General features: G+C 37.1%; 1 protein-coding gene across 2 annotated transcripts in view; it reads right to left on the minus strand.

The window, feature by feature from the left end:
- The window catches only part of LOC106095578 (embryonic polarity protein dorsal), a 123,092-nt gene extending 112,242 nt beyond the window's left edge, over positions 1-10,850 (minus strand). For both annotated transcript variants that reach the window (XM_059365264.1, XM_013262812.2), the window contains exons 1-2: positions 10,671-10,850; positions 9,769-9,933 (exon numbers count right to left, since the gene is read on the minus strand). The gene's annotated coding sequence lies outside the window, so the exon portion shown is untranslated. The remainder of the gene's footprint in view (positions 1-9,768; positions 9,934-10,670) is intronic.
- Between the last annotated feature and the right edge of the window lie 842 nt (positions 10,851-11,692).

Consider the following 11,692-nt stretch of genomic DNA (forward strand, 5'->3'; position numbering starts at 1 on the left):
CCTGCTCTTAGAATTGAATGTCCTCTGTGTCCCTTAATACAACAGGTATATACGACATATTGATACAAGCAGGGTATATCTTCCTAAGCAAAGGAGCCAGTCTTTCGGACACAACTTGTAATTCAACCGGTTATATACCATCAGGGCTTGGAGACTTAGGTTAAGTTAGATTGAAAAGAGGGTGCGGATGTTAATCCGCCCATGCCTCTAGGGAGCCTATGAAGCCAGTAATCGGCTTGTTGTGCGCTCTAGGGACTGGGGACAGAAAGGAGTCGAAACTTTTTATCGCCTAAACGATTTTTGACACAGACACAATTTGCTCAATAACCTCCGACAACGCATATCAGTAAGAACCTCTAATTGTGCCACGTTGGTCGTTGGAGAGTTTCCCGGAACATGTGTATCAACGAATGGTTCTAGTGTTTCCTCGCTAGACATTGCACATACATTCTCTGACTTCTGGATATATTCCACCATAAAGGTTTCGAGGATAACATATACCGATTGCAGCGGGAACATCATAGCCATTGGTTAAATAAAGGCGTCAAAAAAACTCGCCTTGTCAAATCGAGCATCATATGCACTTAGTATTTAAGAGCCGGTGGCGCCCGGCCTTACACTGGGACTCTCCACTCGATACTACTGATTATCCGCAACTGCAGTTGCAGCTACTCCGTTTTCGAAGCATCCAACTGTCGACAACCTGTGGACGCGCATGGTAGCTCTTAGCTGAGCTTCTCGTGATATGGTCACCACACAGATCGGAGCTCAAAGTTCCAGCCTGTGGGGTGTTCATAGTTATCTCGTTCCGAGATATACAGGCAAGAATACAGGCCCTATATATCCTATCCCCCGTACCCTTTAGTAGCTTAAATCCAGGAATTCTTAGCCCACGAATCATTCTTCCACACACCCATGGCTCCTTAATAAGAGCCACGTCAAATCCTCCTGCCATTAGAAGGACTTAAGTACCTCCGAAGCGGCGTTACAATGGTGGAGATTTATCTGCAGAAACCAGACCATAATCAGGATTCAGAATTTCCACCACTGTTGCGTTAGCCTCATTCTCTGAGTCCGCCACGATTTCATCCTCACAAGATTCTTGCCACAATGGGTTTCCTTACGCATCCAGAGGCATGCAATGAAACCACTCTTCCCCAGGAAACCGGACACTTGCGGTGTGGAAGATTCCTCCTTAGACGCTTCACTAGCTGCTACTGTCGAAGTATCTTTTAAGTTCCGTCCTTCCCCGCTGGCGCACACCTTGAGCCCAATACAACCGAATGACCCACCAGCACAGGGCTTGTTGGATCCCGTCTTGACGTCTTACCCCCCTGTTTCGATGGTGGCAGAGGAAATTTCAATCTTCTGCAATCCACCTGACTTAAGAGATGTAGTCAATAGTTCCTCAGACAAGTGTTCAGCAAAACAGCTTCTGATTCCCCAACATATACATATTCAGTCTTAACGGTCGCTATCAGCCTCATCCAATCTACTAATGTTCCAGTCGGTGGTTGCAAGATTGGGATTATATTCCCTTTGTCTCCCAGGTATGGATTCAGGATCTAAGGGAATCCTTGATATCCAAGCGTGCGCCATTGGTTGAGAAGGAATATCTTCCTTATTGTTTAAATCCAGTGCCGCCCCTGGCCAGATCTCGCCAATCTTCTTTAGGGCCCATCGACATATTTCAATTGAGCGTTGATCCCCGAAAGAAATTAGTTTATATCGGCCCCGATACCAGCCTGCATCGTTACAAACTGGAGGGCCATTCCGCGAGGACATCGGAGTACACAGATTCACTGACAATGTCACACCAACTGTTCCTAGATATGCAGCCCTGTTCTTCACCATTGTCGAAAACTACCATCACCAAGCTGTCCTTAGTGATATTAGCAAAGGTTCATGGACCCCTATCACTATTGCCTTCCAGGTGACCGGAGCCTTTTAGTTGACTGCCGTGCCGTTTCCGAATCTATATGTGTAGCCTTGGAGTAGCCTGCGCAGCAAAACTCTGTGCCCAATTAAGCGAGCCTCTCCCCTTATTTGTTAGTTTTACGTTCATTCGCACCAAGCCTCTCAATAAACCTGAAAGCGATGCGCTTCTTGTTATTCCAACCTTTTAAATAGCGTATTGATTTGCCGAAGAAGGCCGATGGTGTAGTCTCAAAAGCAGACACTGTCTGATACCACTACCTCAGCTGTTGGTTCTTTGAAGTCCATTCTAAGCTTACTCCCGGGCTCTTGATCTGCCACTCCACTGGAAACAGATGCAGATCATCAGCTGGTAATGCGTAACACTTCATACCTAGCCTTGAGTGACTTAAAATGTTTTCCGAAAGTAATAACCTGTTATGTTCGTGAAGATAAATTTGAATATAACTTAGCCAAGACACGAACCTGACATTTTTAAAACAGATATTGTAAGTGGTCAATAGAGCACTGTTAACTAATTTTCTTTTATTTTTTTTAATAAAAAAAATAGTTTTAAACCATTTCTTAGCTAATATTTTATAAAATCACTGTATATAAAGAATCTCTACCACCACATAATGCTTAATAATAGCCAAACCCACAAACCTCAATGTAAAACATATATCTTGACGACCTATATGACCCATTTTTAGGAAGGCATTGCAGTTAACTCGTCATAGATATGTGATACAAACTAATACCAGGATTAGCTCCTGTCAAGAGCTTTTAACATCAGTAGTACCCATATTCAAATTATATTTCAGATCGGTGAAATTCGGCACCTAAAGTTATATTTGAATTTAACATGATGGCCCACTTTGCTGGACTGGTCATAGATAGGTGATACAAACTAGTACTATTATTAGCTCCTGCCAAAAGCTTTTAGAATCAGTAGTCCCCATATTCAAATTTGGTACCTAAAGTTGGTCATAGATAGGTGATACAAATTAATACGAGGATTTGCTACTGCCAAGAGCTTTTACAATCTGTAGTACCCATATTCAAATTATATTTCAGATCGGAGAAATTTGGCACCTAAACTTATATTTGAATTTAACATGATGGCCAACTTTGCTGGACTGGTCATTGACCCCTAGAGTACATATATTCTTAATCGTCTTGACATTCTAAGCCCAATAGACGGACGGGCTGGATTAGCCCGTCCATCTGTCGAAATCAAATAAAAATATATATTTACAGGTATCCGAAATTTTATACTATAATATGATCCAAATTGGCTACGAGTATAACCTGATGAATGTAGGTCCCATATAAAACAATATTTCGATTTGACTTGGCATATACATTTAATGGTTGAGATTACATACATATGATTTGGCCCTGCAAACTTATGCGCTTTTACTTGTTTTAATTTTGTAAAGATTGTGCAAATTGAAGCGAACGACGAATCTGCATTGGAAATTTAGTAGTATGGGCTAATATAAAATTTCTTGCTTCTTTCCCACACAATCACATTTTCATATTGTGCATCCCTGGTGAATTTCAAGAAAACACGTAGCTACACGAGAATGTAAATTTGATAAAAAAATGCATATAATTCAATTATTTTTAAATAAAATAAATTAATAGTGTGAATGGGAGCAGTGCAAACAGAAAAATTGAGGATGTGATAATACAAATGCACGACTTGCATATACATATACGAAACGTACCAGAAAACAGAGAACATTACAGAAATTATATGAGTTATATAGGTATTTTAATATTAGCCTATTTTTCGAATATTTAATACTTCATAAATTGGAGTTCTTAGTATTGACTGGCAGAAACACAACTATCTAACTACATCCCCTCATATGGATCAATATTTCGAGATATTATACGCGAAATGTTGAGATTGATATTCATAACGATTTATTTCAATACAGAAATAATTTTTAACCATAATTTAAAGGATTGGCGTGTGTGAGGGGGCGACAAGGAAGTAAACTACCTAAGGGAACAACATGGAATTGTACCTGTTCTTTTAATGACTTTGGTTTGAAGCATTTTCAAAATAAAATTGCAGTGTTTACCCAATAAGTGGATTTTCTCGCTTAGTTTGTATGGAGAAAAAACTATCCCCGTACTGCCAACGTTTAAAGTACAAATCATTTTGCGGGAAGAGCGTTTTATTTATCCTTAAGCTAGCGAATCTGAATAAAACAACCCAATTATTGACAGCAGTAGAACAAAAGTCATTATTGTTGATATAGGTATACTTTTTTGTACTATTAAGATCCATTCCTCTTGTAAAAATCTTTATTTATTCTGAAATAAAAATTCTGAGGTAAACCATTTTTTTACTTAGGGAAAATATATCAATTATTTCCAAATGCAAATTTTGCCCATGAATATTCCACTAAGGAACAGGGCCCTTTATTTACTTTAATTAATTCAGTTCAATATTTTTCGAAGGAATAAACGATTTTCAAATAAATTGGTTTAATGAGTTGATAACCGCTTTAATTGAACAATTCAGATTATCAGAAATCCAAATTGCAAAATCGTTCATTAATAAAACAAATTTCTTGATTCTTAATACAATCAGATGGGCCACATCGGTTCAGATTCGGATACAGCCTCCATTTTAACTGATCCATTAATATGAGCTCCTAGAAGGAGCAACTTTTATCTTATTTTTCTGAAACTTTTCATAATGTCTTCTAGTATGACCTCCACCACCTCACATGCACCGATCTCCCGATTGTCAATGCAAATTATTTTCTGCAGTCAAACCTATTGAAAAAACATCCATAGCAGTAACATTAAAAAAAATTCCTGTTAGCGGTAAAATCCTAGGTGAATTTATACATATGTGCGTGGCCACAACGACTACTCTTAAACCGATTGAATTATCGGATTTTCTAAGAAAAGAACTAAAATTTCTCCAAGGATATTAAATACAAACAACTATTTATGTGGTTTAAAAAATTTTACAAAATACAGTGTAAAATATGAAAGTCCAAACTAGCTTATTTTTATTAATGGTTCCATTGAAAATATGAAAAACCACATGCATGTATGTACAAATGTATACAAAAGTGGCAATATACGCGCTCTAGCCGATAGCAATGCATAGCTAATAAAAAAATAGATCTTTGGCATGACTATATGACAAGTATGGTTCTTTAAAGTCGCACAATTTAAATCAAAAAGGATTCAGTTCGATTCGTTCCCCGCCTTTATGGACCGGGACTTAGCAGATCCTGAAAGCATTTCCCATGATTCAAAGAAGCTCCTTACATCTTATAACCAGTCTTGAGCTCAAATAGCCCAACGCCAGAGCTTTAAGCTTCGCCTAATTGTCCATGTATATCGTTATAGTTCGTTCAGGCAGGCGCTCCAGCATCGAAGTCGTTTCCGATGCAATCTGTGCAGCTAAGACCTCCACCTAAAAGACGTTACACCTGAAGCCTTTATCATTATGTAATTGATCTCTTAGCAAAATACGAAATATTATGGCGACCGGTTAACTATAACCCGAACCGACACCACGTCGTAAGGAATTCAGTTGATTATTTGAGGACCTGGTATACAAAAGAAACATTTATATGTAATTTATTATAAAAACACAAACTGTAACGTACAACACTATCGGGACTGTGATCAAATGTATGGTTCGACTCAGAAAATCCTCCGATATTTTCCACGTATCACTTTTTCAGATTGAGATATTGCTCCCATATATACAACGGTGGAAAAAATAATAGAGACAACAGTTAACAAGAACATGTTGGACAAAATGAGTAAGAACACATGGTTAGTTATGTTAAAGGCTGAACCTGGTAATTCGTAGACCTCTTTTTCACGGTAAACTAAATTAGAATTTAAGTCTCATTTAATTCACGGATGCTCGTTATGGTGATTTTACCGGTAAATTCCCTTTAAAAAAATAATATGGACACTTATCAAAATGTTGTAATTAACTATGAATTCTTTTCGTAACTTAAAATCTAAGAGGAGAGAAAAACAAGTGATTAATATGCATTCACATGCTTTATTACAATATTCGTTTCTTAATTTAAAGCATTGGCACCTAAAAATGATTCGCGAAGTGCACATAGATGAAGAAGAGCAGAAAGTAATTAAAAAATTAAAAGAAAAACAAATGAAGACCATAAGGGAAATTTCAAATCTTTGGTTTTTTATGCCCCAGAGGTTTTCAATAAGGTTTAGGTGCCATGATTGCGAGCGGACTTCTAAACTCGGTTCAGAATGCTCCTGGAACTAGAATTCCGCTCGTCTGGAAGAGAGCTTTGATTCGTTACATGAAAAGTCACTAAATCGGAATTTTTTCTAGGCAAGTGGAAGCATTTTATCCGCTAACCATCGTTGTAATCCACAACAAACATTTTGTCCCTAATCCAGAAAACGGGGTGTTTTTCTGTATCTGATCCATGATACAGAAAAACACCCATAAATCATCAATGAGACACCACCATGCTTCTCGGCCTTCTAGAGGTGCTTGAGATTATATTCTTTGATCCTGGGTCGACATACGTAAGTTTTCCCGTATGATAAAAGAAACATATTAATACCACGAACAAAGATTATAATCCTAAGCACCCCTAGAACGCCGTGAATCATGGTAGCGTCTCATTGATAATTGGTAGGTGTTTTTCTGTATCTGGTCCATTTTCTGGATGTGTGTTATGGATTACCACGATGTCTTAGGGAATAAAATGCTATCATTTGCCGGGAAAAAATTCTAATTTAATAAAATCGTTAAAATAAATTGAGTTAACGACTCAAAGCTCTCTTCCAGACTAGCGGAATTCTAGTTCCCAGAGCTTTCTGGAAGGCTTATCGCAATCATTGGACCTAAACCTTATTAAAAACCTTTTGGGCATAAAAATACAAAGATTTGAAATTTTCCTTATTATCTTAATTTGTTTTATTTTTTAATCACTTTTTGCTTTTCTTCAGTTACGTGAACTTTGCGAACCATTTGTAATAAAGCATGTGGATGAGTAGTAACCACTTGTTTTTCTCTCACCTTAGATATTAAGTTAATAGAAGAAGACATTTCATGGGTAATACAATTATCGAAGTGTCGCTATTATTGTCTTCCCAAGTAAATTTTGGAAAAAAAATCGGCAGTACGAGTATCCATGGATTAAATGAGATTTAATTTTTTATTTAAGTTCACCATTTAAAACTCAACAGGTCAGCCTTTAACAGAAGTGATCATGTTTTCTTACTCTTTTTACTCAATATTGTTCTTAGTAACTGTTGTCCCTATTATTTTTTCCACCACTGTATATATAACACGTCTGATTTACATTTATATGGCTAACTACATATTTTCACAGATTTGCACGAAATTTGGTATGGAATATTGTATTGTCCATCTGAAAGTCTCTGCTAAATTTCATTAAAATCGGTTAAGATTTATAGCATGGGACGGTCTAGTTTACATTGTACGGTCTCAGATCAATTTTTCGATGAAATACATAGGGAATGACGAAGTTAGTATACACCCATTCTATGGTGGAGGGCTTGCAAATAGTATTTATTTATTTATCAAATTACAATTAACAATTTAAAATGCATTAAGTTCGGCCGGGCCGATCTTTCCAAACATAAACCGATCTGAACCATACAGGACACGGATGTCTAAAAGCCTAACATAAGTCAATGCGTCAAATTTCAACGAAATCGGATAATAAATCGAGACTTTAAATCGAGAGTTCTTTCTGAAGAGTGATTTTTTTGAGGTTAGGATTTTCATGCATTAGTATTTGACAGATCACGTGGGATTTCAGACATGGTGTCAAAGAGAAAGATGCTCAGTATGCTTTGACATTTCATCATGAATAGACTTACTAACGAGCAACGCTTGCAAATCATTGAATTTTATTACCAAAATCAGTGTTCGGTTCGAAATGTGTTCATTCACCGTAACGTTGCGTCCAACAGCATCTTTGAAAAAATACGGTCCAATGATTCCACCAGCGTACAAACCACACCAAACAGTGCATTTTTCGGGATGCATGGGCAGTTCTTGAACGGCTTCTGGTTATTTACTTAGCCATTCAACCAGAAATGAGTCTCATCGCTGAACGGTGAATGAACACATTTCGAACCGAACACTGATTTTGATAATAAAATTCAATGATTTGCAAGCGTTGCTCGTTAGTAAGTCTATTCATGATGAAATGTCAAAGCATACTGAGCATCTTTCTCTTTGACACCATGTCTGAAATCCCACGTGATCTGTCAAATACTAATGGATGAAAATCCTAACCTCAAAAAAATCACCCTTTATTAGCACCCTTAACCAAATCTGGACCGATGTGGACCACATTAAACAGGGATATAATATTCATCCTATTTTATTATAACTCCGCTACCATATACGTTGTTGTATGTTAATAGAGGCTGTTCTCGATTTTTTTTCAGGTCCCTAGAGTAACATTTCAGGTCCCCTAGAGTAACATTTTTTTCCCTACAAGTAACATTTTCAGACAATAAATCAGCTATTTATGGGATTAAGACGCTAAATTGGAAGATCGGTTTATATGACAGTTATATCTATTTAGTCTGATCTGACCCATATTCGGGGCGGATGTCGGGAGGCCAAAAACAACTCACTATTTCAAATTTCGAAATTGGATAAAAAAAATAAAGCTTTTATGGGCTTCAGACCCTTTATCGACAGATTGGGCTATATGACAGCTATATCTTAATATAGTCCGATCTGAATCATATAAAGGTCGGATATCGGAAGGTTCAAAATAACTCACTGTTTCAAATTTTAGCGAAATCGGTTAAAAATAAAGCTTTTATGGGCTTCAGACCCTTCATCGGCAGATCGGTCTATATGTCAGCTATATCTAAATATAGTTAGATCTGAACCATATTTGGGTTAAATATTGAGAAGCCTAAAACTACTCAATGTTTCAAATTTCAGCGAAATTGGATAAAATATAAAGCTCGTATGGGCTTTAGACCCTTCATGGGGCAGCTATATCGAAATATAGTCCGATATAAACGATATATAAGTCAGGTGTCAGGACGCTTAAAATAACTCACTGTTTCAAATTTGAGCGAAATCGGTTAATAATAAAGCTTTTATGGGCTTCAGACGCTTTATCGGGAGATCGGTCTATAGGGCAGCTATATCTAAATATATTCCGATCTGAACCATATTTGGGTCAGATGTCGGAGGCTTAAAATAACTCACTGTTTCAAATTTCAGCAAAATCGGATAAAAAACCCTTTATCGGCAGATCGGTCTATATTGCAGCTATATCCAAATATGGTCTGATTTGGCCCATTCAAGAACTTAACCAGCGTGCATCAAAAAGACGTATCCGTGCCAAATTTCAGCTCAATATCTCAATTTTCGAAGGCTGTAGAGTGATTACAACAGACGGACGGACAGACACACGGACATCGTTAAATCGTGTTAGAATTTTACGACGATCCGAAATATAAATACTTTGTAGGGTGGGAAATTGATACTTCGATGTGTTGCAAATGGAATGACTAAATCAATATACCCCTTATCCTACGGTGGTGGGTATAAAAATTGTAGCTTAATTATTAGAGCTACAGCAACTATGGCCTTAGCTTAAAAATAGCATACTTCAGAAAAATCAACAAATTGTTGTAGACAGGTATAAATTATTTGAACAACTATGTTTTAAATGCAACATTGCCCATAAACATTCCATTGAGGGGTAAACTATGTTGTAGTTGTTTAAATAATAGTTGTTGTAGTATTATGTTGACGTTTAATTCAATGGATGGAAAATTTTTTATGTAGTTGCCGTACTCACCACTCACCATTTCGTTTCAACTCGTCAGAACTTGTTCAAGATTAATTAACCTCCGTTGTATGTTTTTCATAAATCATTTATTGTTTGCTGGTAGCACCTAGGTATTATGTTCTGCAAATTACATCAATTGTCCAACTTTTTCGGTGTCCTAGGCAGCTGATCGGATAGATTGCTGGAGAAAAATTCATAAGATTTTTATTCAAACAAACATGTTCGAAATAGACTCTTCTTCAAATAAACGAAAACAAACTTAAACAAAACAACGACAGCGACAACATTGAACGTAATGGCATAACAAAGCAATAATCAGAAATTATCGGAAACCGGTTTTATATTTCGTCGATCATTTTTATTTCGCCCATTTCACATTATTTTGCTCCTCTCTTTTGTACTAACTTTTAGTCCACTGCTTGTTTTCCTTTCTACTTTTTGGCTGTGGCAACCGCCAGCTATGCATTAACGCCGATATTGCGCTTCGAGCATAACAACGAGACAAACACTTATAGAGGTAGGTACGATAATGGGAAAGAAATAAAGAAAATACGAAAGATTATGAAGGCGTGTAACTATGTTTGCGCGTTCATGTGTCTGTATATTCGCTTGCATGTAGAAGCGCGGCTCAGCGGCATTAGCAAAGGGCTATGGAACTTGTAGTGACGTTTTGGGGAAATCCCAGTCGGAATGCTCAATTGGTTTACTCTTAAAGGCAACACGATGTGATCATCATCATAATCGGTACCCGCTAAACCAACAACAAATGCGGCAAAGTAGTGTCGGTCTCTAAGCAATGTGTGAGAGAGAGAAGAGAATACACAGTACAAAAAGCTTGGATTAAAGTTATTTGTGTGAAACATTGCCAAGCTGGTATTAAATGTAGAATTTTGTTTCATATAAGACATGGGAACATACGTGCATAATTTGTGTTTGCCCCAATTAATGTGAACTCGATTGGTGTTTTTTTATTCAAACGTGTTGCTATTCACAATAACAATGTGGTTGTTTTTTTCACTTTTTCCCGAAAATATAAAATCTTCCGTTATCTCCAAATGCACACATTCGTGTATATGTAAACTCAATATTTTTACATTTCTATAAAAGCAAACAAAAAGTGAAAATGGAACAACACAATTTTGGATTATAATTCTTAACTTATCAGTTACAATTTTCCAATATTTTAGTATTGAATGACCCAGAGTGGCCAAATTGACTCAACGAAATTTAAACTTCACACACGATTCGTCAATAAATAATAACAAAATCATGCAAATAATATGCAAGACCACACTCGCACACCCACTATGGAAGCACCGACCGCTCTACGTACGTAGTATGAATGTTCGCGAGGGGAGGGCGAGAAGGTGAACCGAAGACCGAATGGCTATGTAAGTAACCGGACGAAAATCCGCTTTCTACCGCGATTACGACGAAAGCTGAACACTGACTAACAATCATCGTAAAATGTGGAGAAGAGCAGAAGAAACAGTGAAAAGCCGAATGCCATATAAACTCACACAAGTAACTGACATACTCCAATGGCACACACATACGATCGACATTCTCTCGATTCCTAACAACCAATTTCAAATTTGCTACTGCTTATCACAGCTGCCAGATTTTTTTGAGACATATCCCCAAAATTCCACAAAAAATCCCCAATTAGAATGTTTTTTACCTAAGAAAATGCCCTTAACCCATTTTCGATAGGTTTTGCGTTTTCCAATCAGTGACTTGGCAAACATTTACGTATATGTATTGGCTGTATGTTAGTAACTTTTATTGAATTTTTATGAGTTGCTCTGACTCTGCAGAATAATATAAAAATAATATCTTTTTATACCCACCACCATAGGAAGGGGAGTATACCCCCAATTGAGATTCTTAGCACGCTTTTACTTGGTAATTTTCAAAACACTTCAAAGTCCACTAAAATA

The sequence above is a fragment of the Stomoxys calcitrans genome, chromosome 3, assembly GCF_963082655.1.
Source record: "Stomoxys calcitrans chromosome 3, idStoCalc2.1, whole genome shotgun sequence".
Classification (NCBI taxonomy): Eukaryota; Metazoa; Arthropoda; class Insecta; order Diptera; family Muscidae; genus Stomoxys; species Stomoxys calcitrans.